A 22,278-nucleotide genomic window follows, 5' to 3' on the forward strand; every position below is an offset into this window, starting at 1 on the left:
TTCGAAGGGCAGACGATTCGAGACGATGAAAAACTATCTGAAGGCGATTTCTAATACTTTTTAGTGATTTCTGAAGATCTGGAAGCTGGTGATCATCTCTTACATTTAGTTAGCAAAATTAATCAATTAGTTTATATTTTTATTAGTTTTAATTCGTTTTTAGTTCTACAATAGACTAGTACTCTTCATGTGATCAGTTATTAGATTTAGTTTTCATTGTGCGCTTCTATCTAGTTGTTTGAGTTTTAAGCTTAATGAATGCTTGATTTTTAATTCTTGTTAGTCTCATAACCTAGCTAGTGTTTAATCATTCCAGTTAATCTCCTGTCAATTAGTAATAAGTAACAAGTATCAGATTGGTTCCGTGTTAAGGATTTAACTCTGATATAAACTGAAATTTCATACCTTCACGCTTCCGAGCTTTTGAGAACTATTGGGTATTGCTAGGAATTTTACACAGGTCTTAATGCAACTTTTCTGATCTTAATTAAGAGCTTGTTTATTTAGACAGTAAAAAGTTAGGGTTAACTGAAGAGCTTGTTTTGGTTAATTTAGATAGGTAAAAGAGATTATACTAGATCTTGTTAGTTTTTCTCAGTACCAACTTAGATAGAACGTATTTTGAATAACCAGATCTGGGCTGATTGCATAACTAGGAAAATCACAGCAGAACTGAATTCGTTTTTATTACTGATTTCATTTAGTTGATTTCAATATAATTTTTAGTTTTAGTTTTAAATCAAAAAACCCCCTTTATTATTTTATGTTAAATAACTAGTATGTGCCTACGCAAAGAGGCATTGACCATTAGGCTGTTTCCCTGAAGATTCGACTCTGCTTCCCTATGCTATCATTTAGTGCAACCAAGCAGTGAAAATATTATTTGCTTAAATCGTATGCGACGACAGCTTAAACATGGTTCCATGTATATTTTAATTATAGTTACACATAAGAGTTAGAATACATTGTTGTTCAGGGAACCACATATGAAGATGCTTAATGTTTAGTTCATTTATGACTATAAGTAAACCCATTATGCAAGTATTGGTATCTAAGTCATATTTAAGCATCTAAAACATTATCAATTGTTTCTCTATATACGAGTTATGTATATAAAACTGAAAATGTTAGTATTCGTAAAGTTTATACAAATCAAGTTTGTCAAATCTACTTAACAAGGTACATTCATTAGCTAAAGCATGAAAGTCATGCTAGTGTTATAGGAACTTGTTGTTATAAGTGGATACATTTGACTGAAATTTGGTATTTGGATATTGGGACAATACAAGCAACATATATTGTAATGAGTTGATATATTGGATATAGTATTTCATTAAATAATTGTTTTGTTCTACATTAGCACGTTTAATCCTTGAATAACTTGGTTATTCTAAATGTCTATAGTCAGTCGTAGTTGTGTGAACTTCTATGAGGTAAGACTAATATGAATGGATTGGTTGATTTTCAAGGAGATTAAAATGCAAATAGATGCGACCAAATTCATAGGTACTTCATTAGAGAATAAGTATTGGACCTGACCCGCATCAAAATCACTTTATGGATCATAGTTACGAGTGAGGTTTGATTAAGGAAGTATCTTTGTATTCTTCGACCTGAGTTAAATATTTGGGATTTGAGTGTAGGAATTGTTGTGTTTTGACATGGTTTAACGTTGTTCCATAAAAGACAGTTATAAGGGTCGTCGTTGAGTATAACATGAACTACATGATGGATGTATGTAGTCAAGATAGGATTTGTTACTCTTATTCATTGAGAGTTAGACATCTAAGGTCTTACTGAAAGTCAGACACTATATGAGACTGAGCGTGATCCATATCTCATGTTCAACACGATGTCCGAGACAAAGGAATAATTGATACCATACCTTTAGTAACAATTATATCTTTGAGCTCCTGAAATTGGTTGTTGATGATATGGTACCCTTCTTATGTTGTTAGGTGTAGTAGCCCATTGCTAGACGCCAACTACTGTCTATGCGAATCTGTAATGAATCTTGTGCAAGTGGGAGATTGTTGGAACTATATGCTCAATAATCATTGTTGAATGATGTTACTAATAAAAATATGATCATATAGGGTCACACCTTTATCAATTTGGCACATTTTGAATATTAATTATTAACATGATTATTAATAAATAATTAGCTCTTGTATTTTATTATGGAATAATTATTGTTTTTGTGAAAATAATAATTAAAGAGGGTAAAACTAGTTATTATATCATATAGTATGATTTAATAAGTCAGTACAATGTTTTGGACAATTTGGTTAATTTGAGACTTACTAGTAACTTACATTTATTTAGTTAGAGTAACTATATAATAAATTTGTCATCTTCTTCCTTAATCCAATGAATGGAAATTGTCTAGAAACATGGGAGGTTGTGTGTCAACATCTCTTCCATCTTTTGGTCCCCATGCTTCTAAAGTCTAGCTATTACTTTATATTATTTTCTTGTGTAGCTTTTTACTTGCATGAGAGTATATAAAGAGGAGCTGTTCTTGCAAAAGACAAGTCTTTTTCTCTCTCTTGGTTTTATCTCTCTAAAACGATATCTATCTCTATATATCCCTCTTGATTTTCTTTTGAAGACTACTTGCAAAAGTTGGTGATTTACAGTGTTTTTCCTTTAGTGCTTATTTGAGATAATCACTTGTAGGCTTAAGAAATTACTTTATACAAGATGGGAACTAGCATTGCAAGTTCCTTATTCTTGATGGTGGATACATTGTAGAGAAACTCTATTCTTGAGTTTTTTCTATCTTCATCAACTCCCTAATTCTAAGTGGGATCAAAGGCTTCAAAGGTTATCTCTTTAACTTCCTATAGTTGTTATTATCTTTCTAATTCATGTATTTGGATTCTCTTGGTGATTTTCTTAAAATGATCTAAAAATAAACTAGTTATTTTATAAGTCTTAGGGATGCCTTTAAAATTGTTTTTATAAAAACATTTCATTTTTAGTTATCAAAACCCACAATCTCTTGGTGCACATTCAGGTCATGTTGAGGGCATATTCGAAGCAATCCCTTGTATCGTTCCCATGCCTCATATAGCAAATTTCCATCGAGTTGTTGGAAGTTTTGGATATTTTTCTTTAGCTTGGATATCTTCGAAGGAGGGATGAATTGTTGAATAAGTTCAGTTCGTAAGTTGGCCCATGGCGTGATGACTCCAGGTGGAAGTGATTGAAGCCAATCCTTAGCTGCTCCTTTAAATTTCACTGGAAGCATCCCTAGTAATACTGCATTGCATGAAACATTTGGCATGTTGAAGTATTTAGCAATATCCAACACCTCATAAATATGCTTATAGGAGTCCTCGTGGTCTTTCCTGTAAAATGGAACATCTTTTAGCATAGAGAGGTGCCCCTTAAGCTCAATGTTCATTGCTTTCGGAATCTTGGGTGGCACAAGACCCGACGCGTTGTCATTTCGCATCCGCTTGTGTACTCCTCCATGGTCATTCTGGCTATGTCCCCATGTCATCAGCTTCACTTTTTTTCACTTTCTTCTTCTGATTCGGGTTCGGGTTCGTATCCGCTCTCATTCTCATTCGGTTTCCTTTTAAAATGAGAGATCACGTATTTCTTCGTTTTGTCCTCTTCTACTTTCTTCTTATCCTCTTTCTTGTGAAATGCGGATTCCAGATTGTCAAAACCAGCAACTAACTTGGATGAAGATCCTCGAGTCATGTATCACTAAAACAAACAAAGAAAACACACATAAAACGAATAAAAATGAGAAAAATAAAACCACTAGAACAGTTCCCACGAAGTTGACAGAAGAGTCCACGACGTGACTATTTTTAAAATAGAAATAGAAAATTAACTTAAACAAAAACAGAAAATTAACTTCCTATGGAATTAAACTCCACGAAAAGATCGATAACAAACAGTAGACAAAATTAGCTAAAATAAAACCGTTCATCGGCAACAACGTCGAAAACTTGTTACGTATTTTATATACTAGTTTTTAATTTATAAACCAAACAAATCTTAACAAACTAAAACGCAATAGGCAATGTACCTAATCGAGCAATAGAATAGTTAAGGTAAGTCGAGTGTTGAACAAAAGGGAACGGTAATGATTAAAAGCCAAAATATCTACTAAAGTTAACTAATTTAAAGAAATTAAATAGGGGGTTGTTCTAATTTTTCAAGTTTAGAAAACTTAATTAATAGCAATGAACAAAAGTAATTTAAACTTAAGCAGAAAAATGGTTTTGAAGATAATATTTATAGAATACTTTCGTGTAGATACGATTCACTTATTATCTATGGTTGATTTTATGGATAGTGCAATGGATTTATGTTTCATGTTTACCGATTCCTATTATGATTACAATTATGTTCAAAGTACTAATCCTTTGACTTAGTGAGATTATTTATTCAGTGATCAAGTGGACAAACAATCAAATAAACCAATATTGAGTTCGAATTATGCAAGACTTGAAATAATGAATGATATTAATTGTAATTAACACCAATTTTATATTTGTATGTTCATCATATATTAGCTATCACATTAATTTACCAACTTGTCTATTTAACCCTAGGTTTTTGATCAAAACACTAGTCCTATAATTTCATAAGTTACAAAATCATAAAATTCAAGCATATTAAGATAGATAGTTTATCTAGTCTTAATAAAATTCAACAATAAACACAAAAGTTGATTATATTAACACAATAGGGTCTTTATCAAACAAGCATAATGAATACGCAACTAACATAAATCCAAAATCATTTAAACCAACACATAGAAGCAAGGATCCTCTACTCTAAACCACAGTTAGGGTTTTTAGCTCATGACTAATGCAAATAAACAGGTAAAAACGAAATATATTTTGCAAGTCATAATGAAAACAAAACAAACCAGTATTTGGAAGTGTTTTTGCCTTAGATCTCTTCAATCAAGCTCTCAAATCGAATTCTGGTATCCAAAGCCTCCTTGTAATGTCTCTGGTCTTCCAAAGTCGAAAGTTGATTGATGCATAAGCTAGGGTAAAGAGCATATATGATCTATATATAGTTTCCAAATAATGTCTCCCATGCTGTGGAGAATAGGTCTCCACGCCGTGACCTCCATTTTTCTTGCGTAATCTCCAAGCCAAAGTTTCGTGATCGCGCATAAACACATCGCTACAGCGTGGCAAGCAAATGCCCATGTCGTGGGAACTTCAGAATCCATAGCTTTTGGCTTTAGTTGACCCGATCCAAATTTCCTGCTTCCAGCTCTGCATTTTGTTTCCTTTTAATTCCGAGCATATCTTCGCTGCTACAAAACAAAATTTAAATATTATAAACATTTTTTGTCCTAAATTAAGGACAAATATAATTAAAAATACTAAAATATTGAACAAAATATATTAATAAATGTAGCACTATCAAAGTGAAATCCTTCTTATTAGAAGAATTTTGCAGTTCTAGCAGCTTAATAAAAATTGCAATGGAATTATGAATCTTAGTTTTGTACAAATACTGAAAACCGATTTTTCTTCTGCTTGATCTTTTTTCAAGGATCCACCTCATTGTGCTTATTGTTGGATTTTCCTTAAAAAATAATGAGTTTACGAAATTTTTATAATTCTATTATATTGAAGGACAAATATGAAAAAACTAATAAAAAACGAGAAAAATAGATTTTCGGCATATTCAAACGTTAACATGGATATTACCTGGTTGCTTGGTTGTTCATATTATTTTGTCTTTTTTTTTACCCATATTCTTTGCTTTTTAGATTCATTCATACTTGGTATATACTTTTTAAAATAACGGTTAATTATATAAAATGCTTTACATATATATATATATATATATATATATATATATATATATATATATATATATATATATATATATATATATATATATATATATCCTCTCCCTAATAAAAAAAATCCTTTTTCTGCCAAGTGGCATCTCTCAATTCATTTTTCATCAAAATTAAATTACTCTTTTACCCTTTATTCTTTTACCTAAATTGCCACAGTGCGTTTTTTTATTTCCAGGTTATATTATATTTTTTAAATTTTAAATAATACCATTTCAAAATTTGAATCTTTCTGTGTTTATGATCGAAATTGAATGCGCTCCCCAAATATCTCGACAATCCCTCTTCACATCCACCTTATCGCCTCATCCATCATCACATCAATCTCATAAAATCAACTAGAAATCAGCAGTAATTCACCAACAAAACTCATATACCGTTTGGTTTCTACGGTGCATGCTACTGATCCTTAAATAGTGGGATTTAACGTTTTGAATTTCGAATTTCCCTTCATCTCTTTTGAAATCACACCGTAGACTACTTTCTCTCTCGATCGTTCTCCTCACGCCTACAACTCAAAACCCTAAACAAGCCCTAAATAAGGTCATGAATTGAGTTTTTGATCAGAGTGAAGGCCATTCATGATTGGATGAAGGCTACGAATATTTGGTATGGATCAGGTTTCTTTATATTTGGCTGTATTTTGTTTATGGTTTTTCTTATTTTTTTTGGTTAGCTTCGGTTTGATGTCTATGTTTCAAATTTTTTGCTTCTATTTAATGTCATAAATGATTGATTATGTAAGCAAACAATCTGGAAATTACCTTGATCACCGAGGTACAGAAGAAGAATAAAACACATAGAACAGAGGAGAATGGAAGAAGAACAAGAGATGAGATGAATTACTTTTTGGGAAAATTTCTTTGTTGCTAAGCTTTATTAATAAAAACGGGAATAAACTTCATACTAAAACATTAACCCTACTTATACTAGACATAAAAGAATTCTAAAACAATTTTACAACCTTAAATAGGAAAGACTTCCCAAAAATTCCCAAAATGCCCTTACTACTAAAGTTGGCCCAGAATCTGAATTAAGCTATCAGATTATACGTCCGTCAAAATTCTGCTTGCATCTATATAATAGATGTATTGGTTTTATTTAAGGATTTATTTATTTATTTTTTGGATTTCTCATACATTGTATTGTTTATATGGATCCTTATCAGGAAATCAATAGGTATTGCGAACAGAGGAATAGGTGATACAAACATGGGTTTTGATATCCCAAATTCCCCACTCTCCTATAAGACATCACTTCTCCCTAACTTGGTCTCTATTTTCAGATTTCTTCTCCTCTATCCACCTGGAAAAAACTATGGAAGGTTTGAAGAATTTTATTCTAAGTTACCTGTTGATTGCCATCTCTATAGTTCCTCCTTTCTGGGTAGGGCTCACTAAGTGAGTATATGGTTGCCATCCTCTTGTAAATATACAGATTTTGATCTAAATTTGTTCATTTTTTTGATTTGGGATTTTAGGTTTCTAGAGACATGGTCAAATAAAGCCCTTATATTTTCTCTTGGATTATCTAACTGGTGAAGTTTTGCAGGATAAATCAGAGGTGTAACATCCGATATTGACTTTGATTTTTGTTGGAACACGTGTGGTCTACTGATGCTTCTTTTACATCGTTACAGGTTATTGATCATGGAAGCAAAAATAAAATCTTGCTAACCATGAATTTAACCAATCTCATTTAGATCAAAAGTTCATCTCTAATTATTTGAATATGGGTATTATCTTTTTTAATTGCAAATGCTATCCGGTAATGGACTAACACATACAACTTTTTCTGGAGCCAATAGTGCACATATGTCATTAGCATTAAACACATAGGTCCAGGTTCTTTAAATTCTATAAACCCATTCTATATGTTAGTTTTCCATAATTTGTGTTGTATATTGAGGCCACTGCATATAGTATTTTCCTTTATTTGAATTATGTTGTGTTAAATTGATGGGTCTTAAGAAGGATTGTTTTTGGATATTTCTTCTGTAGAATGTATCATTTTTGGTTCGATTCTTTTCCATTAAAAAGTTTTACTTTTTTTTTCTTAGAAAACTATATTTCCTTTCATAATTCCACCTGGGAGATTATTGTTGTAAATATTGGTAATTCGGAAGGGTTTGAAAATTGTAGTCCGTGTTACTTATTTTTAAAGATTGGAATTCTTTTTGGTGGCACAAAAATGATGGTATATTTCTAAAGTGGATTAGAGTTTAATGTAATCATAAATTTCTGGATTTTGCTTGGAAGATGAAGTTGCTTACGTTTATGGGGAAGAGTAGGTTATTATTTTACAGAAAGAAATTACTTCTTGGTGGGTAGATGCGATTTGGAGTTAGATGGCATAAAGCTTCATGGAAGTCAATGGGTCATTTTTTGTGTTTTGCCAGCAAGAAGCTATTTTCTGGCTTTCTGCACTTCACCTTCTTTGTTCATGTACACATAATTTCTTGTATATCTTACAGTCTTACAACCATATTAGTAGTTAGGCTATTAAAGCAAATCAATGGTACAATAATATTTTGTTTCATTAGAATTACTATTAATATTATGTGATCAAAATTAGATGGAAGTTTTCGTAGTCATTAGGCTAGCAATAGAAAAGTCTAAATCAAATTTATATCTTATTAATTTAATAAAATTTTATAAATATATAATGTTTCATAACTATTTTTAATTATCAATATTTTTTTTTATTACCCGTGATTTCCACGGGTTGTAACCTAGTATATATATATACAGAGAACCAACATAAGTCATAAAACCATAGAACCACCTACAAAAATAAAAATCTATTAATTCTATTTAATTATTATCCAAAATAGTAGGAGATCATTAAAATAAACATTTATGATCATTTATGAACATATGTATATGTTTATTTCTAAACATATATATGTGTTTATACAAAAGCGTAGGTATCTATACATAACTTGTTGCCAAATTAATATTCATAATTGAACATTTATACAAAAACTCATATTTAGTCAAGTTAATACACGTTCACTTATGAACATTTATACAAAAAACATAAATTGAACAAATACACACAAGATTAATGTTCATAACTGAACATTCATATTCGTATATTTTCACAACTGAAAATTCACAAAAAATCATACGTGTTCATACAAAATCATGCGTGTTCATAAATGAACATTTATACAAACTCATACATACTCTCTATTTAACCTTTGTTAAATTTCTAACATTTATACAAAATTACACATGTTCACAACTGAACGTTAATATTCTTATATGTTCATAATTAAATATTTATATAAAATAATACATGTTCATAACTAAAAGGAGGAGGCTTTCTTTAGCTATTTGATCTTGTTATTGTAACCTCTTGACTGTAATTAAAACCTTATCTCCAACCATCCATGATTATTACACCTGAAACATGAGATAACAAACAACAATGTTAAAATTTCAACAAATGATGACTCTATTACGAAATTTCAGTATGTATTCACTTGTGAACATATGTTCATGAATGAACAAATGTCCACGAATGAACAATATTCAATACATATTCACATGTGAACATATGTCCATGAATGAACAAAAATTAATCCCCAATGCAGGTTCTAAAACATGAATAAAAAAGATAAACAATAATAGACACTTTTCACCGGTAGATATCACAGGTACATAACTTTAGGCTCAACGTACTAAAAAACAAAATCCAACTTGAAATCATATGTTACTACTTTATTTATCAGATTACTACAGATGAAGGGACACCACAAACAACGTAGAGTGGAAGTGTCGATTTGAAGAATATGCAAGGTTGTATGTGTCTGATCTTGTCTTCGGGATTGGGGAAGAAGCCACAGTCACCGGCGGTGGGGTTAGGGTTGGATCGTAGTCGATGAAAATAGAAGCGTCAGAGTTCAATCGTTGCAGAGAGACAGCCATTTAGTGTGGACATCGGCGAGGAGATGGGTGAGAGGGGAGGTCATTTTCTAGATTTAGAGGAATAAATTGAAAAAGGGGGGCTAAATCGGTCCACCATCGATGGATTAGGGAGGAAGAAAATAGAAGATACAATCGATTTATATGATTAATAAATGAGATTTATAGAAGAAGCAATCGTCAATTTGAAGTGCTGGTGTGGAGGCGTCATTTTGAGTAAGCGTTTATTCAGAAATCGTGATTTATATGATTAATAAATGAGATTAATCTATTTCCATAATATATATATATATATATATATATATATATATATATATATATATATATATATATATATATATATATATATATATATATATGGAACGGCAAATCTATTATACTCCTAAACTATTTTCCTAAATCCACCTATGTCCGTAACAAGACTTGAACCCTCGACCTCAAGTAGGGAGGACAACACCGAATACCGCTAGTCCAGAAACCCTTTGGTAATTTATATTATGTGATTCAGTGTATTTAGGGTGCATAATTTTACTATGCACCATTTTAATCTAAATCGCTCATTGAATAATCCTATGGTTATAAATATGGTTATGTGGTTCTATGAGTTTACAGTGGTTCTACATTGATCATTCCAGTGTGTGTGTATATATATATATATATATATATATATATATATATATATATATATATATATATATATATATTCTCTATTAACTCGGAAGATTTTTTGCATTCGTTTACATAGCTCCATGGTAGATGCTTCTAGCTTCATGACAATTTAATACTAAATCTTGAGACATAGTATTGTAAATCATTTCTTGATGATTACATCATTTCTCTTCCACATGGTCTACATGACGTGTTGAAGTAAATTGCATGCGAGCATAATGATCTGGAAAAGTTCAAACCAAGATGCATAAGGATCATCAGTTTGATCTTTATACATCATGGGTTGAACTTTTGTAGATAAATGGTTGTCGACTCCTAATCAAAATAACAAATCCAACAAGAATAACTTTCACTCTTCCTTCAGAAACTAATGTCGATAACCCTTGATTAAACTAATGATTTTTATGCATCTTGGTTAAACTTCTTAAGATCATTGCATGCGCCTACAATGTTCTTGACCACATCAATGAAGCCACACCACCATCGATAAAGCCACATGGAAGAGAATTGATGTAGTCGTCAAGCAATTAATTTACAATACCATTTCCCTAGATTTTCTCTAAACTGTCATGAAGTTGAGAGCATCTTCCATTGAATTATGGAAATGAATGTAAAAAATCTTCCAAGATAACAAAGATATTCTTTTAGAAAAATACAACAAAGTTAAGGTTTAATTCCAAAAAATGGAAAAATGTAAGGAAACATCGAAAAATAAATAAATTATAAGGGATGAACCGGAAAAATGAGAAATATAGGAGCAAAATCGCATACAATGTAAGGACTTTTTTCAGAAGAAAAAAAAATAAACTCTAGATTTATTTCCAAAAAACACTCAATAGATAAGGTTTTTTCTGTAATTATCCCAATAAAAAGAAGTCACAATATTTAACTTAAAAGGGTTCTATATGCTCTGCATTTTATTTTTATTTTTTTGTAAAGATGATTAACATTATATATTTGAAACGTTTAAACCAATGTACTTAACTAGAAATTATTTTTATTATTTAATTTATTTAATTTATATATTTCTTTAAATAATTAAGTAGACATACCTCCATCCTCCAAAACATAATTATCTATAGGTTTTCTAACCGATCCAATCATGATATCATTAAAATCACATGAATCTCAATGCCACTTACCTGTATCGTCACTTAAGATTACTGGTAGAGATGTTGGAAAAGAGTCTTGAGTTCACCCGCACGAATATTTTGCCGCCAGCTCTAAAACAAAACACCCGTTCTCCAATGGTCTTTAAAAATGATATTTTTTTCTCTTTCTAAGGAAAAAAGATGGAGAATATGTTGAGCAACAAGGATTCATGTCACAACTAGCAAATTAGGGTTAAAATGTTGACCCTTTTACAAGATAATCTCCTTGTGTAATCTTGCAACACTTCATTTAGTGAAATTCAAACTTCAATGCTATTAAGTTCATACTTTCGTACATTGTCATTCAAGTCGAAACAACCACGTATAAGCCCAAAACTTGATCCAATAAGCCAAATCCAATCACTTTTGGGCCTTAGCCCAAGAATTGTTGGTCCAAATCCCTTAATGGACCAAGACTTCCTTATCGGGCCCTATTGGGCCGATAACTTCTCCTTTTGGTTTTGTTGGGCCGAAAACCCTTCTTTGGACTCTAGTTTGGGCTCGAAAACTTTTATTTAGCATTAGTGGGCCGAAAACCACTAATGGGCCTCCCACTGGGCCGAAAGTTTTTAAATTGGTTTTTCTTTGGGCCGAAACTTCTCAATTGGACCAAAAACTTTCCATTGAATATTAGTGGGCCGAGAACCCTTATTGGGCCAAGTCAACAACCGAACACCCCTATTTGGGCCAAAAATTGGGCCAAGAACCTCCTTGGTTCGGTTGGCCTATATATATATATATATATATATATATATATATATATATATATATATATATATATATAGATAAGGGGAATAAGGGTGGTTAATGTTGCATGCCACCTCAATATAACCTAGCATGTAACAAGGTTTTGTCCAACAAGTCTCCATACACTTCCCATCAACTTTAGAGGAGGGCAAGTTTTGAAACTATTCAAAACCTTTCATTTCTATAACTTATGAGTTTTAATGATTTTAATGGAAAAGACTCATGGAATTCCATAACTTGAGGACATGTTATGGAGTCCATTAAAAGACATTTAGATCACCAATTAAACTAACAAGCATGTCAAATAATTTCTATGATCTAACAAAACTCATAAGCATGTATAATTCATATCAACAATTTTCAAGAATCATATGAACTTAATATAAAACTTGAAACTTTGATAATTAACTTTGAAATTGGATAAGCAGAATCATTACCACATCAAAAACAGGTTTAACAATCTAAAAACAGTTTGGGGTAATGATCCTTGTCGAATTCCAGCATCGAAACTCGAAATTCTGCACTCTGGGCCTCCAACTCGTCGAGTGCATGAACCAACTCGACGAGTTGGATGAATTTCAACATGGACTCGTCGAGTCCCCCCAATGGACTCGGCGAGTTCACTGAAAAGTGAGCAGAAAATCTACTTTTTTCATCAAGTAACATCAAGTATAATTGAAACAAGCCTAGGCTCTGATACCACTGTTGGGTTTTGAGCATTCTAACACTCCTATGGTGTGCATGCAACCCTAGAAACCTTGGATCTATGTTTTCTCTATTATACATGCAAACTTTCTTTTTTCCAAGGTTTCATCCTAACTAGCATATCATGGGGTATATGTAATACAAAAATCTAGTAGAATGACATACCTTTCTTGTAGCTTTGATTCCTTAACACTTTGTGAGCCTAGCACCCCAAATGTGATGCCTCAAATGCTTCCCACAACACCACCAACAATTGGAATAACTTGAGAGAAGATTATATTGCACCAAAATCGGCTAGCCCTCATTTGTGTATCTTTAAGTACCGATTTTGCTAGTATGAGGCTTCTTTATATAGTGTGCACATGAGGGTTACACCATGTAACTCATGCCTTTCCACATTCCTCATGATCCATGGGTTTTAACCTCCATGGAGTATCCATGGGTCACCACATGGGTTTAGCCCATCATGAAGAACTATGGATCATAAGCCCACTATATAAGAATGAATAATTTACCAAATCAATCCCCATTTATTTAATTAGTCTCTTTTGATCACAAAATTAATTCCAAACTAATTCTTGATCAATACTAATTAAATAATATGATTTCATATTAATATATTAGAACTTATAATGTATTAATAAATCATAAATATCCTCTTCTCACAAAAGTCTATCCAAATTGTTCTGACGCCATGCAACCCAAATTGACCATGCTAAATCGGGTCAAGTACATACCAAATATAGTTATGGAATTAGACACCTTATCCAACAGTCTCCCACTTGGATAAGTCTAATAACTATAGGTGCAAGTACGACTTCAGGATCCGATCAGCAATCTTAGCTCTTGAAAGTCTCGCGGAACTAAGTTGTGCCATTTTAGATAAGTGATCATATAATCATCTGTTCAAGATATCAGCCAGACAAATACATGGAACAACGTCGTACTTATTGTCCAACAGTTTGTTTCCCGATTTCCGATTTGTTTGACATAGAACTTAATCGAACACATCAATTCAGTTCTGACCGGGCCCGACACATAAGTCAAAACAAAATCATCGAGGGGCCCAAGATATCGCTTTTAATCCTCCAAGGACTAAAAGGAACATATAAATTTCGACTCATATGCTTGTACTAACTAATCATCAAATTGTTCACAACAGCACGTTTTATAACATCAAGTTACTGGTGCGTTTTCGTACTATCAATGTACAACCAACTCATAGTCAACAACTCATATCTCTTGGTTTGAAGACTTATATGATATTACCGTCTCACGATCACTCGAGATAAATTCCTTGAACTGATACAATTGAGCGTGGGTTGAATCTAATACTCAGAACTTATGAGCACTCATGAATGTTGCAGCAACAATTGCTATGTCTAATACAATTCAGACAAATCTACAAACCCAATTCATGAAAGTCTTATTTCAATACCTACTTCCAAAGTATGATCGACTGTGGATAGTTTGAATAATATAATTATTTTGGAAGTCAAAACATGCAAAATGAAACAATAGTAAATGATTGACACAAAACAGTACCATACTAGTAAATAAACACCTTTTATTTAAACATCAAATGTCAATTAAATTTCAACTATTACAAGTTTCGAAAGCTATCTAATTACTAAAACTAATATCATCCTTCAACCCAATGCGCCTCGCATGCTGTAAATGCTTTACCCTACACAGTCCCTTCGTGAGGGGATATGCTGGGTTATCATCCGATGGTACCCTCTTTGCCACGAGGAGTCCTTCTTCTATTCGATGCCTAATGAAGTGGTATTTTTTGTCGATGTGTCTGGATATGTCGTGATCCCTTGGTTCCTTGGCTTAGGCAACTGCACTCTCGTTATCACAGAAAATCTCCATAGGCTCCTTAATAGCTGGTACAACTCCAAGGTCTCCAATGAAGTTCTTCAGCCATATTGCCTCCTTCGCCGCATCGCTTGCTGCTATATACTCTGATTCGCAAGTTGAATCAGCTACTGTCCCCTGCTTGGAACTTTTCCAAGTAATTGCTCCTCCATTTAGGGTAAAGACCCAGCCAGACTGAGAGCGGAAATTATCCATGTCTGTCTGAAAGCTGGCATCACTATACCCCACTACTCTCAAGTCATCACTCCCACCAAGGGTAAGGACCCGGTCCTTAGTCCTCCGCATGTACTTGAGAATGTTCTTCACCGCAGTCCAGTGAGCCTTGCCTGGATTCCCTTGATATCTGCTGACCATGCTCAAAGCAAAGGCCACATTAGGGCGAGTACAAGTCATAGCATACATGATCGAGCTTACAACGGAAGCATATGGTACTCGACTCATCTCAGCTATCTCAGCCTCTGTACTCGGGCTCTGAGTCTTACTCAGTTTGGCGTTACTATGGATCGGCCAGTCACCTTTCTTGGAATCCGGCATGCTGAATCTTTTCAGCAACTTATCCAAGCAGGTACTTTGACTAAGTCCAATTAGTCTCTTACTCATGTTTCTCAATATCCTTATCCTTAGGATATAGGAAGCTTCTCCAAGGTCCTTCATAGCGAAACACTTCCCAAGCCAAGACTTAACCTCCTGCAAGGTTGGGATGTCATTTCCTATGAGTAGTATGTCATCCACATACAATACCAAAAAGCTAACTATGCTCCCACTAGCCTTATCATACACACATGACTCATCCTCGCTCCTCGAAAAGCCAAACTCTTTGACTTTCTCATCGAAACAAAGATTCCATCTGCGAGATGCTTGTTTTAATCCATATATGTATTTCTCAAGCTTACACACTCTATTAGGGTGCTTTGCATCGACAAAACTCTCTGGCTGACTCATGTAAACATCCTCAGCTAACTTTTCATTAAGGAAAGTGGTTTTGACATCCATTTGCCATATTTCATAATCATGAAATGCAGCTATGGCTAGCATAACCCTAATATACTTAATCTTCGCTACTGGTGAGAAGGTCTCATCATAGTCAACTCCCGGAGTTTGAGTAAAGCCCTTCACAACCAGTCGCGCCTTATAAGTGTGTACCTTCCCATCCATGTCGGTCTTCTTCTTGAAGATCCATTTGCACCCGACTGTCTTACGACCCGGTACATTGTCAACCGAGTTCCAAACTTGATTGTCATACATGGACTGAATCTCACTGTCCATAGACTCTTTCCATTTGGCAGACTCAGGGCCTGCCATGGCTTCTTTGAAGTTGTTAGGTTCATTCAAATTTATCAGTGCATTATCACTAATAAATGCATCACCTTCTGTAGTAATATGGAAACCATAATAAAAATCAGGTGTGCTCCTAACTCTCGTGGAACGCCTCAGAGGTACAGACTCATCAATCGGCTCAACAGGAGTTTACTCCTCAGGTTGATTGCTAGTGTTTGAGGTTCCTTCACCGCTTGACTCTTGAAGTTCTTCAAGGTCAATTTGTCTCCCACTGTTTCCTTGGCGTATGAATTCTCTCTCACGAAAGACTCCTCTCCTCGCCACGAAGACAACATTGTCACCCGATCTGTAGAAGATATAACCAAAAGATTTTTGTGGGTAGCCGATGAAAATACACCGCTCACTTCGAGGTTCGAGCTTGTCGTGAGTCTCGCGCCTCATGAAAGCCTCGCAACCCCAAATCTTGATGTGGTCTAAAGTGGGAACTTTCCCAGTCCACATCTCGTGAGGTGTTTTGGCAACCTTCTTGGTAGGGACTAGATTAAGGATATGGGCGGCAGTCTCTAAGGCATACCCCCAGAATGAGATTGGTAACGAAGCTCGACTCATCATGGAATGAACCATGTCTAACAAGGTTCGATTGCGCCTCTCAGCCACACCATTCAGTTGTGGTGTCCTAGGAGGTGTCAATTGTGAAACAATTCCACATTCCTTAAGATAGTCAAGGAAATCGATACTAAGATACTCACCACCTTGATCGGATCGGAGCATCTTTATCTTCCTGACCAGCTGATTCTCCACTTCTTGTTTAAACTCTTTGAATTTCTCAAAGGTTTCTGACTTATGCTTGATTAAGTAGACATAGCTATATCTACGGTAATCATCAGTAAAAGTCACATAGAAGCGGTTAGCATCCCTTGTGGTGGTTCTGAAGGGCCCACACACATCGGTGTGTATGAGATCCAACAAACCCTCACCCCTAGCACAAGTACCAGTGAAGGGTGACTTAGTCATTTTTCCAAGTAAACAAGATTCGCAACTATCATCTGACCTTAAGTCAAATGAATCCAAGACTCCAGCCTTTTGGAGTTGGCCTATGCGCTTCTTGTTGACATGTCCAAGACGACAATGCCACAAGGATGCCTTATCCAAACTAGTGGAAGAATCAATATGCAACACATTATATCCTAAGTTGTATACAACAGACACAGTTTCATATACACCATCACAAGGTAATGCTTTAAAAATAAAAAACACCATTATAAAAAGCATTAATACCACGACACTTATTATCAAATGAAAAAGTAAATCCTTGTTTGTACAAACCATGAAAGGAAATAATATTTCTCGCCATTTCAGACGAGTAACAAAATTTATTCAAATCTAATATTAACCCACTACTAAGCAATAAAGAATAAACTCCAATCTTGGTGACAGGTGAAGCTTTCCTATTCCCCATGATCAAGTTTATCTTCCCGTGCTCCACATCCTCACTTCTTTTTAGGCCCTACAAATCAGAACAAATGTGAATTCCACACCCTGTATTAAGGACCCAAGAATTAGTATGTGGCGAGTTATTAGACAATATAGTGTAAATACCTGTATGGGTGGGTTTCACTTTCCCATCCTTAACATCCTACAAGTACTTGGGGCAGCTTCGCTTCAAGTTCCCCTTTTCCTGACAGTAGAAGCACTGTGCATCCTTCGGGTTGGTAGAGGGAGTAGCAGAACCAACTTTGGTTCCACTCGAAGAAGAGCCATCAAGAGACTTTCCCTTGGTACCCTTCAAAGGGGTCTTCCCCTTTTTCCCTTTACCTTGCCTGATTGCCAGAACAGGGGCGGTGGTAGGAGTGGTAACAACATTCTTACCTTTGAGACTACTTTCAGCAGTCCTCAAAAGTCCTTGAAGTTTGCTAAGTGTGACCTCCTCCTTGTTCATATGATGCGGAACTGATCATAACAGGAGGGTAAGGAGTGTAGAATGATATCTATTGCTAACTCCTCATCAAAGTTCACATTTAACTTCAGCAAACGGTCTGCGAGTCTTTGCATTTTCTGCAGGTGGCCTGTGATAGACTCTCCATCCTTCATCTTTTTTGTTATCATGGAGGTGATGATTTCATACCTTTCCTGACGAGCACTCTGATGGTATCTTTCCATCAGGTCCTGGTGCATCTGATAAGGGTAGAAATCTTCATAGGATTTATGGAGTTCTGCTGTCATGGTAGCCAACATGATACAAGATACCTTAGTGGCATCCTTCTCATGGCTAGTGTACTTAGCAATCTCCTTGGGAGTGGCAGATGACTCATCGATGACCTTAAGCTCCTTGTCGAGGACATATTCCTTGTCCTCATAACGAGTGACTATCCTTATGTTCCTAATCCAATCATTGAAATTAGTTCCATCAATGATGACTCTCCCACAAAGGTTCATGAGAGAGAAGGAGACAATAGGGTATGAGCCAGAAGCATTGTTGGAAGACATCTGAAAAGGAAGAAAGACAAGTTTAGATTAGATAAAGAGTCCTTAATAAGACACCCAAAAGAAATATTAAGGCTAGGACCCAACACAATATCTTATAACTTGGAAGAGGGATGTCGTAATCCAAGCTACAAAATATTTGAAGGTAGGTAAATGACGATTTACCAATTTCCACCATGAAAAACGAAATAGATTATTAGGTTTTAATTGGATTGAAACTCCTAGATCTTTTGAGATTCATTGAACAATTCAATGGCATGTTTAAATCTCGATTATGCCCTTCAAGTTTGTGACTGGGATACCGAGGATCAAAAACAAGGTGTGAATAACCATGCAAATTAACGTGGTACTCTTAATTTTATCACCTAATCGATGTGCCGGTTAACCACACACGCTCCACCGATCTATGATAAACCTTAAGCCACCCTTTGCCACCCTTGTTAGTCCAAGTTAGTATGCCGGTTAACCACACACGCTCCACTAACGAATTAGCAAGGTGCAAAGTGTAATTTCATGGGTTAGCATTAATTTCACATTTTCCTAAATTAACTAAGATTGGGAATTTATAAAAGGTTTAGTTACTTTATGTTTATCATTATACTTTTAATGAGAATTATAGTCTTTGTCCTACCCGTTCGGCTAACGACCCTCCACCAGTCAATGAAGCGGTGGGTGAGAGTGGATACCCATTAAGCTGCCATTTTATAGGCAACAACCTTATACCCCCCATATAGACCGACTTCGTGAATGATGCCTACTAACGGTAAGACTGACTTGATCTTATACATACATATATATATATATATATATATATATATATATATATATATGTTATTAACTTATAATACTATAACATATAAGGGTTGAATTTTAAACTTTTAAAATTCTAGGGTTTGGAATTAAAGTTTTCTAAAGTGACTTTACAAATTCCAAAACTTGAGGGCAAGTTTTGAAACTATTCAAAACCTTTCATTTCTATAACTTATGAGTTTTAATGATTTTAATGGAAAAGACTCATGGATCCATAACTTGAGGACAAGTTATGGAGTCCATTAAAAGGCATTTAGATCACCAATTAAACTAACAAGCATGTCAAATAATTTCTATGATCTTACAAAACTCATAAGCGTGTATAATTCATATCAACAATTTTCAAGAATCATATGAACTTAATATAAAACTTGAAGCTTTGACAATTAACTTTGACATTGGATAAGCACAATCATTACCACATCAAAAACAGGTTTAACAATCTAAAAACAGTTTAGGGTAACGATCCTAGTGGAATTCCAACATTGAAACTCGAAATTCTGCACCCTGGGCCTCCAACTCGTCGAGTGCATGAACCAACTCGACGAGTTGGATGAATTTCAACATGGACTCGTCAAGTCCCCCCAATGGACTCGGCGAGTTCACTGAACAGTGAGCATAAAATCGACTTTTTTCAGCAAGTAGCATCAAGTATAATTGAAAACAAGCCTAGGCTCTGATACCACTGGTGGGTTTTGAGCATTCTAACAATCCTATGGTGTGCATGCAACCCTAGAAACCTTGGATCTATGTTTTCTCTATTATACATGCAAACTTTCTTTTTTCCAAGGTTTCATCCTAACTAGCATATCATGGGGTATATGTAATACAAAAATCTAGTAGAATGACATACCTTTCTTGTAGCTTTGATTCCTTAACACTTTGTGAGCCTAGCACCCCAAATATGATGCCTCAAATGCTTCGCACAACACCACCAACAATTGGAATAACTTGAGAGAAGATTATATTGCACCAAAATCGGCTAGCCCTCACTTGTGCATCTTCAAGTGCCGATTTTGCTTGTATGAGACTTCTTTATATAGTGTGCACATTAGGGTTACACCATTTAACTCATGCCTTTCAACATTCCTCATGATCCATGGGTTTTAACCTCCATGGAGTATCCATGGGTCACCACATGGGTTTAGCCCATCATGAAGAACTATGGATCATAAGCCCACTATATAAGAATGAATGATTTACCAAATCAATCCCCATTTATTTAGTTAGTCTCTTTTGATCACAAAATTAATTCCAAACTAATTCTTGATCAATACTAATTAAATAATATGATGTCATATTAATATATTAGAACTTATAATGTATTAATAAATCATAAATATCCTCTTCTCACAAAAGTCTATCCAAATTGTTCTGACGCCATGCAACCCAAATGGACCATGCTAAATCGGGTCAAGTACATACCAAATATAGTTATGGACTTAGACACCTTATCCAACAGAAATTCCCAGAATGTATGTTTGCAAAAACACTACAACAACACCACCCCCGCCGCCGCCTCCACCGGAGATGGATTCTGCTGGTTTCCAGGCGGCAGTCTCAGCTGCAGTTACTGCAGCATTAGCACACATCAACCAGGCCACAAACGGAGGAGGTAACGGAAATGGGACGGGAAGTTCCAACCAAGGGCACCAAAGAAGATCCACCTACAAAGACTTCACCAACAGAAAACCGAAGTCATTCAATGGAAGTGGGGGTGTAATAGCTCTCACCCGGTGGTTCGAAAAGACCGAGTCTGTTTTCGAAATCTGCGGGTGTCCAGATGAAAGAAAAGTAAGATTTGCAGCTTGTACGTTTGCTGACAGGGACCTTTCATGGTGGAACGGCCATGTCAAGGCCCTAACGCTCCTAGTCGCAAATGCTATGTCATGGGAAGACCTCAAAACTATGATGTTGGACGAGTACTGTCCCTGAGGTGAAGTGCAAAAGCTTGAACAAGAACTGTGGAATCGTACCGTGTAGAACTCCGACATTGAAGCATACATTGCCAGGTTCAGTGAGTTGGCACTCTTGTGCCTGGGAATGATAATTTCTGAGGGAAAAAAGGTTGAACGCTTTATTTGGGGGTTAACTCCTCCAATTCAGGGAAATGTGATTGCTGCGAACCCCTCAACATTTGATAGTGTTAAGCGCCTTGTGCAAAAGTTGTACGACCATGGGGATAAAAAGGGCACGAAGACTTCCGGCGCTGAAACAAAGAAGGAGGATAACAACAAGAAAAACTGGGGAAACAAAAGATAAGGGCGAGAGACTCAAGAATCATCTAAGAAGCAACAAACCGTAGCAGTTCACGCTGCTACCACTAAGACCACACCAACATCAGCTACACCAACATCAACCACACCAACATCAACCACACCGACACCTGCAAGGCCATACGCAGGCACTCAACCAAAGTGTGATAAATGCAGCTTCCACCACAGCGGCGCATGCCGAGACTTACAATGCACCAACTGCAATCGAAAAGGGAACATCACCCGGTATTGCAGATCACAACCTCAACAAAACAACCAACCCAACAACGTCGAGGCCAGTCAAGCATGTTACGGTTGCGGAGAGACTGGCCATTACAAATGGAACTGCCCCAAGGCCAACAATCGTGGTGCAGGTGGATCAGGAAGAGTCCTAGAAATGGGACAAGGGGAGGCCGTGCAGGACCCAACGGTAGTCACCGGTACGTTCCTCCTCAACAACATGTATGCATGCATCTTATTTTATAGTGGGGCGGAACGAAGTTTCGTGAGCCATA

The 22,278-nt window shown here is 35.3% G+C and overlaps 1 long non-coding RNA gene and 1 other non-coding gene across 2 annotated transcripts; both read left to right on the top strand.

The window, feature by feature from the left end:
- Nucleotides 1-3,017: 3,017 nt before the first annotated feature.
- LOC145118099 (small nucleolar RNA R71) lies at nt 3,018-3,124 on the top strand. Its single transcript, XR_013713081.1, has one exon. It is a non-coding gene; the product is annotated as a small nucleolar RNA R71 (small nucleolar RNA).
- Nucleotides 3,125-6,085: 2,961 nt separating this feature from the next.
- Nucleotides 6,086-8,365, top strand: LOC145117569 (uncharacterized). Its single transcript, XR_013712709.1, has 2 exons — nt 6,086-6,463; nt 7,023-8,365. It is a non-coding gene; the product is annotated as an uncharacterized LOC145117569 (long non-coding RNA).
- Nucleotides 8,366-22,278: the final 13,913 nt, after the last annotated feature.

This window comes from Lactuca virosa, chromosome 5, assembly GCF_052849685.1.
Source record: "Lactuca virosa cultivar CGN04683 chromosome 5, Lactuca_virosa_CGN04683_v6, whole genome shotgun sequence".
NCBI lineage: Eukaryota > Viridiplantae > Streptophyta > Magnoliopsida > Asterales > Asteraceae > Lactuca > Lactuca virosa.